The sequence below is a fragment of the Zeugodacus cucurbitae genome, chromosome 2 (genome assembly GCF_028554725.1).
Source record: "Zeugodacus cucurbitae isolate PBARC_wt_2022May chromosome 2, idZeuCucr1.2, whole genome shotgun sequence".
NCBI lineage: Eukaryota > Metazoa > Arthropoda > Insecta > Diptera > Tephritidae > Zeugodacus > Zeugodacus cucurbitae.
The window spans coordinates 20,406,393-20,429,153 of record NC_071667.1 but is presented as its reverse complement, the minus strand read 5'-3'; the positions used below and the strand labels follow the sequence as shown (position 1 = coordinate 20,429,153).

General features: G+C 36.3%; 1 protein-coding gene across 4 annotated transcripts in view; it reads right to left on the bottom strand.

Moving 5' to 3' along the window:
• Positions 1 to 22,761, bottom strand: part of LOC105217189 (ABC transporter G family member 20) — a 148,146-nt gene that overhangs the window by 112,294 nt on the left and 13,091 nt on the right. For all 4 annotated transcript variants that reach the window (XM_054225936.1, XM_054225929.1, XM_054225932.1 and 1 more), the window contains exon 3: positions 20,707 to 20,752. The gene's annotated coding sequence lies outside the window, so the exon portion shown is untranslated. The remainder of the gene's footprint in view (positions 1 to 20,706; positions 20,753 to 22,761) is intronic.

Below are 22,761 nucleotides of genomic sequence, written 5' to 3'. Positions count from 1 at the left end.
TTAAATCGAGTAGACATAGAGTAGAACTCCATATGGATTCTCTGGAAAAAACTGTACTTTTCTCTAGGAAAATCACAAAATGACAGAGCAAAACAGTACAGAACAAAGCACAGAAACAACAACAAAAGCAGAGTTTGCAAGCTATGCGCACTTGTGCGGTCATCTAATTGCATTGAAAAGGCCGCCTTAAACTTAACAGACGCCCAACAACAGCTGTTGCCGCAGAGTCCCATTAGCCGCTTAGTGGCAGATTGGTTAAAATGCTTTGCTTTGCAATTTTTTTTACTTTTGTTATTGTTTTTTGCAATTATTGTTTCTTAATTTTTTTTTTGCTCTCCGCTGTGCTTCAAAAATCGATTTGTTAGTCATCAGCAGCTACATAAATCGCTGGCGGTGCTGTGCTCTTGACCATCCAAAGTACAGTATGTACGAGTAGGCAGTTGTGTGTGTGTGGGCCGCGACGTCAGCTGTTGCGTAAACCTGTTTTCACGCAACGGTTGCTCTTACGCCGTCAGCATTCGACGAACTCGCACAAAGCACCTACAAAGGTCAAGCGGTTTTGTTATTTTCGCAGCAATTTTTTTCTCAACTAGTTTGGGTTTTTTTTATAATTCCTTTTGTAAGTGTATGTCTGTATAATATTTACACTCATTTACTGCCTGATTTTTGCTGATTTTACAAGTAATTGCATGTGGAATTTTTTTCGTAATTTTCCGCCGACTCATGTGTGGCTATATTATTTGTTATTGTTGTTGCAAGGTCGGGCACAATAATTTTTCTGTGTTTTTTCATTCATTTTTAATTGAATTCAAACCGCTTCGATAGGGAAAAAATCAGATTTATTATGATTCATAAATTCACACCTCTGGCGGTTTATTTATTATGAGTTTTACGAACTTCAATTAAAACTTGTTTTCTTACGTGAAAATTTTAATTCTAAAAAATTATGAAATTTATATTTTCGATCGCTTTTACAATGTGTGACAACTATATAACCATAATTCTTCCTTGAAAAGTATAATAACATAAAAAGTAAGCATTTTAAAAGCCCTTAGGCTTGTGTAGGCGGCTTAGTTCAACCAGATCACACCATTCCTGGTATAAAATCCAGGAATCTATTATTATCATCCCTTAACCTAAAATAGATAAATATTACTCAAGGTAAAGTCTGCGTAGGGAGCTTAACAGATTAATGGTAATTAACCATCGCTTGACCTTCGGTTTTGTTTTTTTCCGCGAAAAGCAGTTAACTATAGTTTTTAGTGTGAAGGGTTGTTAGTTAATCCCTCTTCTTCAGAATCGATTTTACATTTTTTACCTCTTCATCTCTCTCTTTCTCGCAATCTCTCTTCTATATATTTGTATCTTTATCTATCTTCATCAATTCCTTTCGTCTCTCTCTCGCGCTCATATAATGTTTTTCCGAAATCTGTTACTAATTTTCATAAGAAAATATTGGGTACAGCGGATACTTATGGTAAAAAAAGCAACTTGAGAATGATAAATTTTCGGACAATGAAGATTTCCGGTGTTTTGCGATAAAGTCCATTATTTACTCCGAAGAAGTTGGATTTTTTTCGGTTTTTTAAACTTTCGGGAACAGATTACAGTCAAAAACATACTCTTTCGGAGCTATTGAGGGATGAAAAATATAAAGTCTCGGTACAAACCTAAATTAAAAAATGAGTTTCCATACTCTACATATGTAACTACATTTTTACTATTAACAACAACTATTCTCGGTCAACAACATTTATGCATATTAAAGCCCTTTTCCCCCACTTAATAACCGTCATATTTTAGCGCATTTTATTACCTTTATTTGCATTTGTTACAAAAGCTCTTCACTTTTTTCTCAAAAAATTGTCTCTCTTTATTAATTCACACCGCTTCCGCTTTAATAAACCCACTCAGCCACTTGCACCTGCCCAAACTGCGCACACCACAATGCTTGATGGACAGCAACCGCCAACGACCACCCGCCGCCGCCATTCTTGTGTTCGCTAACAATTTTTGCGCATCAAAATGCCGCTAAAAAACATTCAATTGCTTAGTTCTTGTTTACATTGTTGTTATTGTTGTACATTGACTAGCTGCATGGTTTGCTTTGCCAGTTTGTTGTCTCCACTTCAATTATGTTGGCAGTTATATTGGTGGTAGGTTTTGTTGTTGTTAGTGTTTTGATAGCATTTTTTACAAGTTTTTTTGTTGTTGGTTTTTTGTTTCGTTGCTCGTCAACAGTTTTTCATTAACGCCTAAAGCTGTCGGGTGGGTTATTGAAGAATGGGCGTAAGGCGTGTATACAGTGGTGGACAAATAATTATGAATTTGTTTTTTTTTTTAATTGAATATTTCTTCCTTTTTCTAATCATGTACATATACAATGGAACTTCCATAATTCGAACATCTATAACTCGAAATGTTTCATAATTCAAACTCTTGAATTGGCAATACAAGTCAAATTTCATACAAATTAAATTCCATTAATTAAACTTTCCGACCAGGGCATAACACTTAAACACTTACTATTTTACTTTTATTTACTTAAAATTTACTATTATTTTATTTTATTTTATTTATTTTTTTATTTTATTTTATTTTATTTTATTTTATTTTATTTTATTTTATTTTATTTTATTTTATTTTTTTCCTTTATTTTTTTTTTATTTGTGTTTTTTTTTTTATGTTTTCTCATGTTTTTCTGTTCGCATTTCCGTAAACATGACAGCCGTGATAATAAAGAATGGCGCACTCGGGTGATTTTGATTGGGTTGGAAAATTTTTCTTTGCCATTTGAACAGGTGTACATCTGTCAGAGCACATGTTAAGAAAAAAAAACTAACCAACATCACCAAAACATCAACCAATTTAAATGTTGAAAACATCGCACAGCTGGGTATGGCATAACAGCACACAAACTCTAACACACACATCCAAACACAAAACAGTACGATACAAAGCAGGTTATGCTTTCATTTGTGCGAAAAGTTTTCTTTAAGTAAAAAAACGGTAAAGGCCACTCTGCGCTTCGAAAACGTTTCAAGTGACCCGTAAGTGTTTGCCGAAATGCATACACGCACACATACGTACAAACGGACAAAGCAATAGAGCGCACAGCAGGCATTTTACTGCCGCAACAGTTATGTGCGTGCAGCACTATTTTTGCCTTTTCTTGTTTCTGTTTTTGTGTAGCCTTTTCAAACTTTAGCTGTGATTGCATGACTTTTGAAGTTTTGCTGTTAATTCAAATAGCAGCAACAACAATAAGAACAACAACAACAACAATTTGAAAGAGTTGAATTGCTCAAGCGAGCAGTTTCGAAGTTGTGAACGGAGATTTATTTCTGTCAAACCTTTCAATCACATTAAAAAGGACCTGTAGCACTGCTTTTAATGCCAGCTATATGCAAATATACATACACCCATTCATATATACGCATACATCTATATATATATATGTACAAACAACTACTTAGTGTATCCCAAAACACTTAGCTATTCCCAAAAGTCGCCGTAAAAGTTCTGACGTATATTATATTATAGGCATACACCATACCATACACCGCTAAGTATGCAATCAATTTGGGGTTTAAATTTCAGGTTAACGGTATCCTTAAGTTAACGGTATTATAAGCTGGACTCTTTGTTGCATATGTAAATTTATGCGATTTATTTAAGTATAAGCTTAAGTCCCCCATTAGTTAAATGTCTGCAAACAAACTCGTATTTGTATGTGTGCTTACAAAAAACGGATTAGTGAGCTTTTAAGCTAATCGGCTTCTTTATACACGAACTAATGGACACGGCTGTCCATGTATGTATATGAGTAGGTTTAGAGCTTGATTTCTTCCTTAGTAATAGTAAGATGTCTTATTAGCGATCGAGCTACTGCAAATATGGTCAATGCTCCAGGTGCGTGTTGTTAAAGCTTACTATGAGCTTTTCATTAAAATTTTGGCATTTTACGGATTCTCGTTACACAGTTATCTGTTTATAAACACGAGGTAATATTTTTCATTCCTGAATTTATGAATAGAATTGTTTGTAAAGCTATAAAAGTTCTCACTTTAAAAGCAAAATTGACAACAACCAAAGGAGACCGCAATAAGGAAAAAAATATATTATAAGATCTTAAAAAGCATAAAAAACCTACATAAACCGAAGTAGAAGCGATGAAGTCCGTTAATATAGACAGTTACATATTTGTAAAATACATATAAATGCTTAATTAAACACTGAGGCTTCAAAGAAGATGTCATGCAAAAAAAAGTACTTTTAATAGAGAAAAAATATTCTGAATAAATGTCGCTTAATCTTTTTCAAATTGTGCTCAATCCGAAATTTCTAAAGTGAAACGATTATACAGTTGATCCGTTAGTTTTTCCACCCAAACTAAGCTCGCGTATCACCATCCCTTCAGTCCCCAGCTTTCTTCACCTAATTCCAAAAAGCTTCAAGCGCCTTTGGCAACAACTTTGATATGGTTAAAATCCTTCTCATAACTCTCAATGCAATTATATGTGAACTCAGGAACCTTGAAGATATTTTTTGAACTATTGGATTTTCATATATCAGTAATTGCTAGAAATCCTCACCATCGTAGAAATACTTTTGGATCCAAACTGTATCGGCTGTTGTTTTAAATCGCAGCATCTCTTTAGATCAATCCAAAGACATAAGTCAAGATAAGTCGATGGTCAAGAGTACTTCCGCCAGGAACTCCTCGGAAATGTTCAAGAGAAACCTATCAGTTGGGTTCCTTAAAAATTTATTGATTCAACGAACTCAGTTCGTTGATTTTTCATTTGTAAAATCTTAGTTATGTGTGTGATTGGCGTTGCAACCGTTTAGCCGGTTATAGCCGAATCGACGATAGTGCGCCACCTGTCTCTCTCCTTCGCAGTTCGGCGCCAGTTGGAGATCCCAAGTGTAACCAGGTCGCTCTCCACCTGGTCCCTCCAACGGAGTGGAGGCCTTCCCCTTCCTCGGCTTCCTCCGGCGGGTACTGCATCGAACACTTTCAGGGCTGGAGTGTTTTCGTCCATTCGGACAACATGACCTAGCCAGCGTAGCCGCTGTCTTTTTATTCGCTGAACTATGTCAATGTCGTCGTATAACTCGTACAGCTCAAAAAAAATCTTAGTTATAGACAATGAAAAATAAGTTGGATGAATTCCCATTCATTTGAGAATAAAAGTTCTCTTTGGATTACCCAAAGCAACACTTTATATAGTAAGTCTCTCCTCTCGCTCGCCATCATATATAATTTTATGTGAATGAGTGGACGATTATTACATCTGATTGGTCGATTTTTTGGATGTTTTAAAAGAAACAAATGTGGAGTGATCTTCTATATAGAAGATTCAGAAAATTTTAACCGGTCGGATGTAGCCTCGGCTGGTCCGTAACAGCTGTCAAACGATGAGAGTAAGATATGCTAATTGAACACTCTACTTTAAGTTTCGGTAAATACAGACGCATCTTTAGTAAATTCGCAAATTATTATCTACGTGAAGCCATATTCAAGCACCATCTAGCGAGTTTTTTTCCGCTCGTATTTGTACAAATTGCTTTCGGCTTCAGAATTATTTATGCGTAAATGTATAATTAAATACGCGAGTCTTTGCAATGAAAACATATTTTTAATGCTGCTACAAAAACAATTTTATTACAGTACACCATGAATTGTCATTGTTTTATAACTCAATAAAATTTAAGTGAAATGCGTATTTTCAATTTCGGAACGCAATTAGGGTGGTCCATTTTATGTGACTCCAATAAAGTGGTCTTTGTTTTTCAGCGCATAATTTTTTAACGTTAAAGCTTTCGAAGAATTTAAATCAATTTATTTAATTTTTTAATGAAAATGCATTTATACGGTTCACCAAAAACCTATAAAGATATTTGCATACATATCTATGTATGTACACATGCCGCCGGTATGCGGCGACAATTAATCAGAGCGCTGATTGCTTTACCAAATTCTTTACTGGCTTTTAACTCTTCATCAACATGTCTGTCACGTAGCACTTTTTAGCAAATTAAGCGGCATTTTTTCCCATACGGTAATAAAAAGTAACATTTTTATTTGAACACGACTATGTATGTATGTGTGTGTGTGCTTTAAATGCACAATAAAGGCAATAAAACGCAATTCAAAGAAGAATTTTCCAACACGATTGATGAATCCATTCGCTGAAATGTTTACTTTAACATACAAACACTTTTATTTCTGTGTACATATTCAGAATATCGTACGCTATTGTCGAAATCGGTTAATTGTGCGGCATGTAATTGCATTGCGGTGAATTGACAGCCTCAGTTTATTGATAAAAAGTCGAGTGGTGAAGGTTTTTCAACCCATGGACTTCAGATAATTACCTCTCAATTGCTTCTAGAATAAGTCTTTATTATTTGTTTGTTCTTCTTCTTACTGGCGCTACAATCCCTTGAACAACTATTTTCGAATCAAGTATGAAACACAGAGTGAAGACAAATACTTTTCCATTTGATTGTAACAAAACAGATACGGTTTCAGGGGTGTAGTGAGAGAGATGAATAGGAAGTATTACGCTTTCCGTAGAAATCCCATATACGAGTATAGCATAATTCCTCCGACAAAATCAGTGTTTACTGCAACAGCATATCTTTATAATTCGAGCAATACTAGTTACAATACGATTAAAGATTCTTAAATATTTTTATATTAAACTGGAGCTTCTATTATAACGAGTTGACGTCCGTCTTACAGTTTCTCTGACTACTAGGCTTTGACAGGAGAACAAATATTACAAGCACTTTTTCACATTTTGACGCAAGCTCGAGTTTATTTGCCTTTATATAGCTTTACATAAAGCATTATTATGTATATATCTTTTTATGTCCGTATCCTGATTTATAGACATTACTGAGTCAAGGTAATACCTTTACAATCTTTACTATCTTTAAATATAATATACAGTATCCGACAAAATTATGGATACCCTACCACATTTTTTACTATTATTTAAATATTTCTTGATTTGAATTTGCCGTTAAAGTGTAATAAAAAGTGTTTTTAAATTCCGCCAGGTTTTTGGAAAATACTAATAGGATTGGACAATTGGAGTAATGGGAGCAAGCTTAAATTAAACAAGTAAGGAAGGGCTAAGTTCGGTTGTGACCGAACATTTTATACTGTCGCAATTTATGTGTTTAATTTTATTAATATTATATAATACACGATTTGACCCACATATTCGTCATATATATAGTATAAAGTCCATTGAAAGTTGGAAACCCTAATACTATTTTAGAAGCACCGAGGTCTTCATGTTCGATATATGGGGTCTTGGGCTGCCACACTATAAATGTTGTATTTATGCAAAATTCTGTTCCGATATCTTCACTAGTGCTTAATTTATGTATAGTAAAAGAGTCAGATGAACTTCAAAGTTCTGGTATATAGGAAGTAGGCGTGGTTGTGAACCGATTTGGCCTATTTTCACATCACATTATCATTGGAATGCAAGGAAAATATTACAAACCAAATTTCATTGATATTGGTCGAGTAGTTTCAGAGATGTGGTTTTTGACCCATAAGTGGGCGGAGCCACACCCACTTAAAATTTTGTATAATAATTTGGGTGAAGCCCTTCTGTACCTTCTTTATAATGAAATTTAAGGTTTCTGGTGTTTTCCCTTACTGAATTAAAGCATTTTTAGTAGTTTTCAACAGAACCTTTGTATTTGAGGTGGGCGTTGTAATAATCCGATATCCTCCATTTTTGGAATATATAAGGAAATTCCTGAAAAAAAAACTATGAGAATTTCGTTGATATAGCTTTAGTAGTTTACGAGATATATACAAAAACCTTATTAGGGGGCGGGGCCATGCCCACTTTTCCAAAAACAATTACATCCACATATGCTTCCTAGAACAATCCTTTGGAACAAATTTTATTTCCATAGCTTTATTTATGGCTTAGTTATGGCACTTTATGTGTTTTCGGTTTTTGCCATTTTGTGGGCGTGGAAGTAGTTCAATTTTGCTCATCTTCGAGAGCAACCTTCCCATGGTGCCAAGAAACAAGTGTTACAAGTTTCATCAAGATATCTTAATTTTTACGCAAATTACAGCTTGCACAGGCGGACGGACGGACAGACAGACATCCGAATTTGAACTCCACTTTTCACCCTGATCACTTTGGTCTATATATAACCCTATATTTATCTCGTTTAGTTTTGGGTGTTACAAACAACCGTTATGTGAACAAAACTATAATACTCTCTTTAGCAACTTTGTTTCGAGAGTATAAAAATACCAAAGGCAGTAAAAAAGTTTGACGAAAGAGTCATGAGAGGCTCCAAAGTAAGTACATCCAAGGCACAATTAAGTAAGGAGGTGGAAATATTTTAGTTTGGGGTTGCTGTAGCAGTCGTCTATCAAATCTGGTATTAATCGAAGGCAAATGTCGGGAGAGTCCTACGGAGTGATGCTGCGTCCAAATTTGGAGCCCGCAGCACAAAAAATGGACTTGGAAGATAACTTTATGATGAGTCCAAATATACAAGTCGGTTACGAAAGAATGTTTCGATCAAAAATCAATAGAGCTCCAACTGTGGTCTGCCAAAACCTCTGACTGTATAACAATATTTGAATGATAAGTCCGTCCGATATTCTTGTCGTATCAGTAAATGAGACATTTTAAATAGATTGAAGGACTCCTGGGAACACATACCACAATCACTTTTTCTGAACTTGGTAGGCAGGATGTCTCAAAGTCCATTAACGCGAAAGATGCCAAGACTAAATATTGAAGCTCTATTTATAAGCTAACCTTGTAATACATGGGGTATCCATACGTTTCTTCTTCTTGACTGGCGTAGACACCGCTTACGCGGTTATAGCCGAGTCCAAAACAGCGCGCCACGCATCCCTCCTTCTGGCAGTTTGGCGCCAATTGGTTATTCCAAGCGAAGCCAGGTCCCTCTCCACCTGGTCCTTCCATCGGAGTGGAGGTCTCCCTCTTCCTCTGCTTCCACCAGCGGGTACTGCATCGAATACTTTCAGAGCTGGAGCACCTTCATCCATTCGAACAACATGTCCTAGCCAGCGTAGCCGCTGTTTTCTTATTCGCTGGACTATGTCTATGTCGTCGAATAACACATACAGCTCATCGTTCCATCGTCTGCGGTATTCGCCGTTGCCAATTCTTAAGGGACCATAAATCTTCCGCAAAACCTTTCTCTCGAAAACTCCTAGTGCCGTCTCATCGGATGTTGACATCGTCCACGCTTCTGCACCGTAAAGTAGGACGGGAATGATGAGAGACTTGTAGAGTTTGGTTTTTGTTCGTCGAGACAGGACTTTACTTTTCAATTGCCTACCTAGTCCATAGTAGCACCTGTTGGCAAGAGTGATTCTGCGTTGGATTTCGAGGCTGACATTGTTCGTGTTGTTGATGCTGGTTCCCAGGAATACGAAATTATCTACGACCTCGAAGTTATGACTGTCAACAGTGACGTGGGAGCCAAGACGCGAATGCGCTGACTGTTTGTTTGACGACAGGAGATATTTCGTCTTGTCCTCGTTCACCACCAGACCCATACGCTTCGCTTCCTTATCCTGTCTGAATAAAGCAGAAATAACGGCGCGGGTGTTGTTTCCAATGATATCGATATCATCGGCGTACGCCAGTAGCTGTACACTCTTATAGAAGATTGTACCTTCTCTGTTTAGCTCTGCAGCTCGTATTATTTTCTCCAGCGTCAGGTTAAAGAAATCACACGAGAGTGAGTCACCTTGTCTGAAACCTCGTCTGGTATCGAACCGCTCGGAGAGGTCTTTCCCGATCCTGACGGAGCTTTTGGTGTTGCTCAACGTCAGCTTACACAGCCGTATTAGTTTTGCGGGGATACCAAATTCAGACATCGCGGCATAAAGGCAGCTCCTTTTCGTGCTGTCGAAAGCAGCTTTAAAGTCGACAAAGAGATGGTGTGTGTCGATCCTATTTTCACGGGCCTTCTCCAAAATTTGGCGCATGGTGAATATCTGGTCTGTTGTTGATTTTCCAGGTCTAAAGCCACACTGATAAGGTCCAATCAGTTCGTTGACGGTGGGCTTTAGTCTTTCACACAATACGCTCGACAGAACCTTATACGCGATGTTGAGGAGGCTTATCCCACGGTAATTGGCGCAAATTGTGGGGTCTCCCTTTTTGTGTATTGGGCAGAGTACACTGAGATTCCAATCGTCAGGCATGCTTTCTTCCGACCATATTCTGCAAAGAAGCTGATGCAAGCACCTTATCAGCTCTTCGCCGCCGTATTTGAATAGCTCGGCCGGTAATCCATCGGCAGCCGCCGCCTTATTGTTCTTCAAGCGGGTAATTGCTATTCGAATTTCTTCACGGTCGGGCAATGGAACATCTGCTCCATCGTCGTCGATTGGGGAATCGGGTTCGCCATCTCCTGGTGTTGTACTTTCACTGCCATTCAGCAGGCTGGAGAAGTGTTCCCTCCACAAACTCAGTATACTCTGGTCATCAATAACTAGATCACCTCTGGGGGTCCTACAGGAGTGTGCTCCGGTCTTGAAACCTTCAGTTAGTCGCCGGATCTTTTCGTAAAATTTTCGAGCATTACCCCTGTCGGCCAGCTTGTCAAGCTCTTCATACTCACGCATTTCGGCCTCTTTCTTTTTTTGTCTGCAAATGCGTCTCTCTTCAGCTATCGGTATCTTTCCCATCCCGCTCGTGTTGCGGTCGATCGCAACATTGCGATGTAGGCAGTCTGTTTTCTCTCCACTGCAGAACGACAATTCTCATCGTACCAACTGGTTTTTTGGCGTTGCCGGAGACCAATTGTTTCGGCTGCAGCGGTACGCAGTGAGTTTGAGATGCCGTTCCACAGTTCCCTTATACCGAGATGCTGATGAGTGCTCTCAGAGAGCAGGAGTGCAAGTCGAGTAGAAAATCGTTCGGCTGTCGGTTGTGATTGCAGCTTCTCGATGTCGAACCTTCCTTGTGTTTGTTGACGTGTGTGCTTTTCTACACAGAGGCGGGTGCGTATCTTAGCTGCTACAAGATAGTGGTCCGAGTCGATGTTGGGACCACGAAGCGTACGCACATCAAAAACACTGGAGACATGTCGTCCATCTATCACAACATGATCGATCTGGTTGCGAGTGATTCGATCCGGGGACAGCCAAGTAGATTGATGGATTTTCTTATGCTGGAATCTAGTACTACAGACGACCATATTTCGGGCATACGTTTGTCGTTGTTAAATATTTGTCTTTTCTCTTTTTTTAATAATATCAACCTTAGCGCCACCTTTTGAGGAAATTAGTCGAGAGAGTGTTCTCCTCAAGTATCTTGAGTGTTTACAACATCGCAAGTAAACTGTCAATATGATTTTAAGCATATTTTAAATTGTGCGCCATCTACACATCAAGAGACAGTGACCAGTCGAAGTCTGAACCCTTCGAAAAACACTTGACTTAAACAATAAATGTAATTTATAGTAAAATCAACATTTATGAAAGTTTCTAAATTACAAATGTCACTTTTGTTCTTATTGTCAATATATAGAGTTAATGAAAACTTCGAAAGAATGCAACAACAATGCGTTATCAACAAAGCGAAAATTAATTGAAATATTTCCAATAGGCTAGCAGCGATCTGCAGAAAAACTCCTTCCCACTAGATTGTATATGACCATGTTAGCCACGGGTACACTGCTTTGTTGTTGTATAAATACATATTACATAAACAATTATTTTATATAAGCAATTGTTGTGACAATAACTAAATATATATAAATGTACGATCTATAAAAAAATACATGTGTGTTAGTGTATTGTGCACATTGATTGTATCGATGCCAAAAACATAGAAAATAAATCTTTTCGCGCGTAATTAAGTGAACTGTAGCGAGCTGCAACGACTTAATCGAAGTTCATGCTATAATGGACCCGTGCCCGTGTCCTGTAAAATAGCCATTTTAAGTCATGTTTTGGCTGTCAGCGGCGAGTATATTAAGCACAGAGAGAGGGAGAAAAAAAGAGAATGAGAATGTGTGCGCACCGACTGTGCCTTTGTATTGCTGATGTCAACGGCAGCAGTAAATTCAATTAAATGAAAAAATAAAAGAAAAATGGAAGCTAACAATGTTATTGGAATTTTCTACTTGTTGTTATTATTACTTTTTTCATTTTTTCTACTTCAATATGGCAGTTTCTACAGAGGAATTTGTTATTTTTTCGTCGTTATTAAATATTTGCATGTTTAAAAATTTTAAATTACAGAAATAGCGGTCTAATTTGATTGTGCTCAATATTATGATTATTTATTGGGAGCAATGAGGCTCGCTTTGATAACAATTTGTTTAATAAACATGAAACTAAGTATTCGATTGTGTATAAAAAAGAGTTCATCTGATTGACATATTGTAATATTTTGTTGATTTCAATATAATTTTACGCAGTTGGCAACTCTTATGAAACACTTTTCAGCTGTAAACTTTACCAGCAACTTTCTATATTCATACCCATATTGAAATATAAATCGATTAGCTCAGCAATTCAAAGTTAAATTTGAAAATGTTTAAAATGTGGCAACTAGTTTCTAATAATCCTATTACGACAGTAAACACTTTATAATTGAATAATTGAAAATTTGACCAAATTAAAAAAATCTCGAAAGTTTTCTTCCATTCAGATTTAGTTATTTGGATTGATGGCAACTTCTTTATATTTCAGTATTCTTGCTTCAAAACTGATGACAACTTTATTCCGAAATTTGTTAGATTTATTTATTTATTTATTCCTTACTATTATTTACCAAATCCCTCAGTAATATTTAATTTTATTTTTTGATTGTTGGCAACTCTAATCCATAATCTGTATGATTATTACTTACTTTGTTCGAATAAGTTCGAATGCATAAGGAACAAAACAATCTTGAATAATATGAATATGAAATTTGTGAATCCCTCAACAACGGTTTTCATTGTTGGTAACTCTATTCCCAATTTCATTTTATTTTCTTTTATATATGTTTACTTAATGGCAGCTCTTTTCCAAAATATTTTAAAATCTATGATTTATTTTCTTTCCAGAAACCTATTTAGCAAATATGTCTAACTAATTAACTTAGGTTAGGTTAGGTTATACCGGTAGGAAATAAGCTACACATAGACCAGTTTTGGTCCTTTGCGATACCACATGGAGTGCCGTCACGTTGTCCACGAGGAGTAGTCATCCTTTAGCATGCCTGCGCTTGACGCGAGTTTTAAAAGGTTTTGTGGCTTCACTTTCGATACCTCTTCCAGTTTCTCATATTGTGAAGCCCCCAAGTAGCGAAGATGTTGCCTTGAAAAGCAGGGCAAGTGTACAAGAGATGCTTTATTGTTTCTATTGCGCCTTGCTCCTGACATTTCCTGCAGTCAACTCGATACGTAAGTCCCATTTTAAAGGAGTGTGCTGCCACCAGACAGTGGCCAGTAAGTATTCCCACCAAACTCCTACAGTCCCATCAATCGAGTGACAGTAGGAGTTTTGTGTATTTCTGGTCTACCGCTTTACACATGGCTTTAGCGGATCATGCTCCTATCCAGATCGTCGTATAGACAGTGCATGGGTTTGCCAATATCGGTCGCGTTTCCGGATGACAGTTGTACACCGTTTTTGCCAATTTCGTCCACAATCTCGTTGCCTTCAATGCCTTTATTTCCTGGCACCCACTAGAAGTGTAGACACATGTTCCTAGCTACTCTCTCTTATGCCACCCTGGTATCAAAAACACTTTTTGGGCGAAATACGAACCGAGTTTCTTTGCCTTGATCGCTGCTTGGCTGTCTACATAGATATTGACTTTGTAGTAGCCGGCTGCTGTATTGAGGGCTAGCTCTGCGGCTTTCTCAAAAGCAAACACCTCCGCTTGAAAAATACTGCAGTGGTTCGGTAGTTTAAAAGACTGCCTTACAACTAACTCCGGACAATATATTCCCGCACCTATCCCGTCATCCATTTTCGAACCATCCGTATAGATATTTAATGTGTAACGAGAGGCTATCATTCCCTTGCGCCAGCCGTCTTTTTCGAGGTTCACTCGGAATCTTCTTTCCCAGTTCAGAATTGGCGTCAAGTAGTCGGTACTTGCCAAACTGCTCTACCCATCGAGCTATGCCCAAAAGTTCTATAAGTAAATTCTCCTCCCGCCAGTAGTCACCCCGCCGATTTTGTCGCGTAGGTTTCGGCAAAGAGATCTATCGGCGGCAGGTTAAGTACCCATTCAAAAGCTGCCGTAGGGGTGGTTCTTAGAACCCCCGTTATACAAAGCGCTACGAGTCGCTGAACCCTTTCCATTGGCTTTCGGTAAGTTGATTTTGCTTATGCCTCTCCACCACACAATAGCACCATAGAGCAGAATTGGTCTCACTATTGCTGTGTAGCACCAGTGCATGAGAGAGGGAGAAAGCCCCCAGCCAAGCAACTGCCTGTATGCATATAGAGCATTACTGGCCTTCCTTACCTTTTTTTAACATTCTGCTTCCACAACAACTTACTGTCTTACTCATAAAAAATACATTTGAACATGATCCAGTCACAAAATTTTGGCATTTCATAAATTTATAGCATCCCTTCAATGTAGAAATTCCACAAAATAATGTCGAAAAACCATTTTATTCTGAGAAGAACATATCGAAAGCTTCTCCGAGAAAAAAAACGTTTGCAATTATTTTCCAAGAACTTCCATTTCATACACATTTCTATTTACCAGCACCAAGTTCTCGGTATACACCCTGCAGCATTGAGGGAAACGCCAACTCAGAGTGAATCAGGAAATATGCGAAACTTTGTTATTGTTTGGCAAACACTAAGAATTGATATAGCTAAAAAGAAAATAAGGTGGAAAAAATAACAAAAACAACATCAAAAACACACTTGTCATATCTTGCATGCTTATGCACACATGCGCAAACGACTTAACACACAAATACTCGCACGAGCACAGCAAATTTAATTCAAAGAATTCACACGCTTGTTTGGTGACATTTTACTTACCAAGTTGCTTCTATCACCTTGACTCGGCCCCGTCGCAAATACATGAGGCTTGTGGAACATGTATCTGTATGCGACGTGCTGTAAATTTAATACTCTATACTCATACTCATACACAGACACCGAAGCGCCAGGTCATGCATAGTTACACAGAGACGCACACACACGCTCGCATTTTGTCGAGTCTTACAAATTGTTAGAACAATATGACACAATAAGATATCTGCTAGGCATCATCCATCTCGTCATAGTCAACACCTTTGCAGCGGATTGCATGATAAAGCAAATAGACTAAACGTATTTCCTTCCACTAGTCAATGCAAAAATACAACCGATATGTGGGCAGGGCCCTATAGAAAATAGTACCAGAGAATATGAAGTAATATAGAATGCGCATCTCGTACAACGTACACGTTGTATGGCGGGTCATACTGGTACAACCCGCTAGTTTGCTGTTAAGTTCACAGAAAATTTGCTCATTTCGCTGTTAACTTTACAGAAAATTCAATGCACGGAAGCCATAACTGTAGCCGAATGACTCCTCGTTTCCTTGCTTCGTTTCTCACATTTTTACACGTAAAACAAAAAAAAAATCATAACAAGTAAGGAAACGTGAAGTTCGGGTGCAACCGAACATTTTATACTCTCGCAATTTATATATTTAACTTTATTTATATTATATAATACACAATTTGACCCACATATTCGTATAAAATCCATTGAAAGTTGGAAACCATAATATTAGGTTAGAAGCACCGAGGTCCTCGTGTTCGATATATGGGGCCTTAAATACCTATGGTCCGATTTCGGCGATTTTTAGAATGGGGCTGCCACACTATTAACATAGTATTTGTGCAAAGTTCTGCACCGATATCTTCACTAGTACTTTCTTTATATATTGTAAAGTAAACGATTCAGATTGTCTTCAAAGTTCTGGTATATAGGAAGTAGGCGTGGTTGTGAAGCGATTTGGCCTATTTTCACAACATATCATTGGGATGTAAGGAAACTATTACAAACCAATTTTCATTGAAATCGGTCGAGTAGTTCCTGAGATATGGTTTTTGACCCATAAGTGGGCGACGCCACGCCCATTTTCCATTTTGTAAAAAAATCTGAGTGCAGCTTTCATCTGCCATTTCTTATGTGAAATTTAGTGTTTCTGACGTTTTTCGTTAGTGAGTTAACCTACTTTTAGTAATTTTCAACCTAACTTTTGTAAGGGAGGTGGGCGTGGTTTAATCCTATTTCTTTCATTTTTGGACTGTACTAAGAAGTGGCTAAAAAAACGACTGCAGAAAGTTTGGTTTATATAGCTCTATTGGTTTGCGAGATATGTACAAAAAACTTGGTAGGGGGCGGGGTCACGCCCACTTCCCCATTACATCCAAATATGCCTTTTCCTAGTGCGATCCTTTATTCTAAATTTTACTGTTATAACTTTATTTATGGCTTAGTTATGGCACTTTATGTGTTTTTGGTTTTCGCCATTTTGTGGGCGTGGCAGTGGTCCGATTTTGCTCATTTCCGAAAGCAACCTTCCTATGGTGCCAAGAAATAAGTGTGCCAAGTTTCATTAAGATATCTTAATTTTTACTCAAGTTACAGCTTGCACAGACGGACGGACGGACGGACATTCGGATTTAAACTCCACTCTTCACCCTGATCACTTTGGTATATATAACCTTATATCTAACTCGTTTAGTTTTGGATGTTACAAACAACCGTTATGTGAACAAAACTATAATACTCTCTTTAGCAACATTTGTTGCGAGAGTATAAAAACACGACATATTACGAATAGGCAACAAGAATTTACGAATAGGCGCGACGTCGGCGCAATGTAAAGAATATGAAATTTAACATAATTCCGTTGTTCAAGTTCTGCTAACCAAATTCCCCCTGTTGCTTACCGCCCGCACCCGAAACTGAAATTTTGTCATTTGCCATGATGCGCATTCTATATTAGTTCATATTCTCTGATAGTACGTAGTAGAGACAATATATAAGAAGGAGAAACCCTCGCGAGTAAAGACTATTACAGTAGGAATTTTTCGTAGAATTTTGCAGTTGGTTTGGTTATCTCCATGATAAATTGAGTTGGTCATCAAAGTTTATTTCAGGAGATTTTTTACCGTAGTACCGAATTGGACAGTGATTGTTTTAGAAATTTTCAACATAAAACAAGTAAGGAAGGGCTATGTTTGGGTGTAACCGAACATTTTATACTCTCGCAATTTATTGATGTAATTTTATAAAGACAACACAATTCGACCCATATATTCGGCATAAAGTTCAATAGAATAACGAAAATCATCATAAATAGTATATGGGGACTGAGGTAATTCCTAAACCGATTTCACTCGTTTTCACCACCAAGATACAACGTATCGAAGACTATACGCTCACTTAATTTAATATTACTTATAATTAGGTATATGGGATCTGGGGGAAGTTATGACCCAATTTTTACCATTTCAGGTACAGAGAGAAACTGTTATAAGAAAAAAATTCAGAGGGAATGAATTACATTAAAATATCTGAGGGATTTACCTATATTTTCGGTGAAAAATTAACCTTAGGCACTGAGTTCTTCATGTTTGATATCAGGGGCCTTGAAAAGTCATGGTTCGATTTTGACAATTTTTCCACAAGTGATGTCACAGCTCAAATACAGTATTTGTGTAAAGTTTTATTCCGCTAGCTTCATTGGTTCCTTATGAATACATTATAAAGTGAACGAATCAGATGGAATTCAAAATTGGGTTATATGGGAAGTAGACGTAGTTGTGAACCGATTTCGCCCATATTCCACCCGTGTCATCAGGGTGTCAAGAAAGTGTTATGTACCGAATTTCATTGAAATCGGTCGAATAGTTCTTGAGATATGGTTTTTGACCCATAAGTGGGCGACGCCACGCCCATTTTCCATTTTGTAAAAAAATCTCAGTGCAGCTTTCTTCTGCTTTTTCTTATGTAAAATTTGGTGTTTCTGACGTTTTTCGGGAGTTAACCCACTTTTAGTGATTTTCAACCTAACCTTTGTATGGGAGGTGGGCGTGGTTATTATCCGATTTCTTTCATTTTTGGACTGTATAAGGAAATGGCTAAAAGAAACGACTGCAGAAAGTTTGGCTTATATAGCTTTATTGGTTTGCGAGTTATATACAAAAAACCTATTTGGGGGCGGGGTCACGCCCACTTTTCCAAAAAAATTACATCCAAATGTGACCCTCCCTAATGGGATCCTATGTTCCAAATTTCATTTTCATAACTTTATTTATGGCTTAGTTATGACACTGTATAGGTTTTCGGTTTCCTCCATTTTGTGGGCGTGGCAGTGGACCGATTTTGCCCATTTTCGAAAGCAACCTCCTCAGGGTGCCAAGGAACATGTGTTCCAAGTTTCATTAAGATATCTTAATTTTTACTCAAGTTATCGCTTGCACGGACAGACGGACGGACAGACATCCGGATTTCAAATCTACTCGTCATCCTGATCATTTATGTATATATAACCCCATATCTAACTCTTATATTTCTTGGTGACACAAACAACCGTTATGTGAACAAAACTATGATACTCTGTGCAACAGGTTGCGAGAGTATAAAAAGCAACAACCATTTTAAAAGACCGGATTTTATTACTGATGTGGCTCTCTCATTATCGGATGGCTTCAAAACAGTAGGTCAACAAGCAATATGTATATAGAAATTGGGTGCTGGATAATTACAGTTCCCAGAGCAGAAGTTTCAGCCAACCAAGAAATGGCTCTTATGGCCCTTGGAGACGATCAAATAATCACGTCAAGCATTGCATATGTATGAATAATGTTCACTCGTATTTTGCCCGCAAACGTTCAAATAACCAGGTCAAGCATCATTTTTTATTTACTCTGAGTGCGTTCGGTTGTCGTGTAAACATCGGATGGTAATATACTTTTATTGACTTCTGCTGGGATTTTATTTAAAAAATATAATTTTTAAAACAAAATCTCTAAAACGAATTCCTCTCATCCTGATTACAATATGCTGAAATTTTATTATCATAATGCTAGTATTGCTCAGTTCAACTATACCGAAAAATTTCGACCGCCCACTCGTCCGTGTTGAATTTTCGTCAAGCATGAATGGAGACGATCAAATTTGCGGCCGTCAAATTAAAACATCAAAAATTTTTGATTTTCATCAAGCAGAGCCGACAACCGACAACAATTCTGTGTAGCGTACGTGTAGCCGAAGACACCAATACACTTAAGAATTTGATGAGTTTATTTGATCGTCTCCAAGGGCATTTAAACTGTATTTGTAGAACCAAACAAAATACAAACGCAGTGGTCCTCCCTCTAATTGAATAATTAGTTACTGAGGAGCATGTCTAATTATAAGATGTAACCGATAAACCAAATCGGAATCAAACCGATTCGTATCGTTTATTTGGAATTTGGAATTTTGATTTTATCTCGAATTCAAATAGATATAAGATCCACTAAATGTAATAACCCAGTGTTCGTTAGATAATAGTTAAGACCAAATTAAGTCGATTTTTGACATTTCGGAAAACGCCTATACGGATACTTAGGAAAGCCTCAGTCAGTTTAGATTTGAATTTCGAAGAAAATCTTTATTAGATGTATGTTTAAATTCTTCGAAGAAGATACATTTCAAGATAGTAAACTCTTCGCTGTAAATATAAGACCATTCCCTCTAAGCCAGTTCAGGTTCAGGCTTTAGAAAATAACATAATGATTTTTCACAGCCAATAACCTTAAAATAATAATTATTATTATTATTGACCGGGAGTCCAATCCCTAATTGATGAGACTAACTTCATATGAGTACCCTGTAACCAAACAAGTTCATATATTTCCTACTGCGTGCGCTAAGCCGGTTTCCGGTGCATGTGTGCTAGTGATAACTTCATTTATCCAGCGTAGAACGAAGTCAAGCATATGTGCAACGAAGTTTAAGTTCAGTTTTACATTTCACACAAACAAATGTACACATATAGCGATATATAACCCATGCACACCTGCAATCTATATATATGTATTTGAGATTATTGTTTTCATTTCATTTGCATAGTTGTGCACCGTCTGCGCACTTTTTTCCATATATTTTACAATAGTTACACCATAATTACATAAATTGAGTCGCTTTCGTTTTTTTTTTTCGAATACGCAAAACTGTCACAAGTGATAGCCCAGAACACCTAAGGTAAACGTTATGACGTTAACTGATATCTTAATCAGCCAATTAAAGTTAAGTAAAGATTTGTAATAAATTTCACAATTTATATTCACGACAATTTTCAACTTTTTTTTATTAGAACTCGTAGTCGTCACGCGATGTTTTTTGTAAGTTAAGTTAAAGATTGTGTGCAATGTGTTAAGTCATAGCTGGAAACCCCAGCTTTTAGTTATGCTTAATATTACAGGTGAAGTGTTTTTTCATCTATAGTTACTAACGTGTAATGTTAGTTCTAGGTTCGATCCGAGCGTGCCACTTTGGGAAGTACTCATTATAATATATACACATACACTTAGAGAAAATAATGAATATCGCTTAACAATTTGAAAATATCAATAACTATAAATATAAATAGTATCCATCGTAAAATAATATTTCATAAATAAATAAATTTTTTTAATTAGACATACCTTGCTATGATTGTATAGGTCAATAACCAAAGATCATGGGAATATGCTGAAAAATATGAAATATTAATAAAATTAATTTGAATTGTAAATTGTTTTAATATAATTAAAAGTCATGCAACGTAAATTACACTGTGCAATAGATTATTTGTCAATGTGGTGGTACACGGCGTATGAGTAATGCATTTGAGCGACAGTTGGAAAATGTTTGACAAACATATATGGGATATATGTACATATGTACATAAGTATTATAAATTTAAACAACTTATAAATATTAAAAAAAAATAATTATTTAGTAAAAAATATATGTATAAAAAAACAAAATTCTAGCTTCATTTGGACTAGATTATTAATCCATAAAATAATCCACAGTATTAAGCATGGTGAATTCACCATAATTTGGCGATATTTTTATAACTGTTTAATTATTAAAATATTAAGTAAACACATTACACATCCAAAAAAATGCCTGCCAGCTGAACAAGAAAATATATTAAATTATTAGAATTAAAATCAAATGGCTATTGTATTCATTAAACAGTATTAATACTTTTTTTCTATATTTTTAATCACCCAAAATCCATAATACTCTCTTTAACCACAAAATCGTTAAAAATAACCAAATTCATTAAAATTTACATGCTGTTCCATGCCAACGTCCACTCATCCACAATTAGCTATTACCACTGCTTTCCGTTAGAATATTAAATTTTTGTACGAAATATGATTCTCCATAATTAATTGGTTAATTAAGAGGCATTTAAGTTTTAATTTTAGCCATTTTGTTGGGGCTTTTTGCCGCGTAATTGCTGTGTTTACATAAATAATAATCTTTTGATTAAAATTGTAAACTTTTATCTTTCATCTGAAAACGCGTGTATGGCTCTTCATGTAATTGGAATCCACGTCAAAGCGTGTCGGTTAATTTGCCAGCACAAGTAGCAACATAAATAATTTAATTTATAAAAACTTTCAATGTATTTTTTGATTAAAATGTAGTCATGGAGTATCAAATGTTTTAATAAAGTCAAATTATTTGGTGTAAAGAAATTTTTCTTAATTTCAGTGCAAACGTATATATTTTAAACTAAACTGTCTTATTATCAATTTAGTGTAATAGAATTTGACATAGTGGAAACCACACTTTGTTTATTTAATTTATTCAATCATGTCAAATATAAAAAGCGGACAATAACTAAGGTGTTAAGTTAGGGTCATACAAAAGTTTATAGGATCTCAAAGTCTTCTGAGAAAGATCGAACAGACCAATTCGTCGATCGCGTCACTTCAAATCAGTGAAATAACTAAACCTTAATTAGCATAGTATTAGTCTATTAATCACAGCTCTTTATTATCTTAATAACCCTTATCTCGTTCTACTTCTTTCCTTTTCCTGCTTATGGGAGTAGTAAGTACAACTCCAAACAGAGTTTAGTAGAAAATCTTGAGACATTGAAGAGAGTGCGCAGAAAGGTAACATATAGCTGGGAGGAATTATGATAGTGTGAGCTAAAATTCCACCCCAGATGATTTATTATTTTTTTTTTTTAATTAAATAAATTTTTTAGGCAAACAGTATGTTTGATATTAATTGAAGTAATTAAGTCTCGTTTACAAAATGTCACATTCTTTGATTAGAAAGCTTTGACAATTCTTTTTTAAATCACTGTTAATTACTAACACATATTTTTCATAGCCTTAAGGTGATTTTATAAAATCAATCAAGCTTGCTTAATTAAAAACTACTTAGATCAATTACTTGGCGGGAGTTTATTAAGTTATGCAGTTATGAATATATACATTAGGGTGGTACATAAAAAATAATACTTGCAGGAAAATAATACTTGCAGCCGATTTTTCTTTTTTGCTTTCAATGCATGAAAGTGTATTATACATGTTGTTGTACAAGAAGTTGTACAAAATTGTCAGTAATAAAACAGTTTCAAACTACTTCAGAACAGATATACTACATACCTAGGCTAGTATATTTTATAGCCTCAGAAAAACTTTAATTTGTATTTTCTCACGATCTCAGTGTTTTGTGGATGTTTTGCT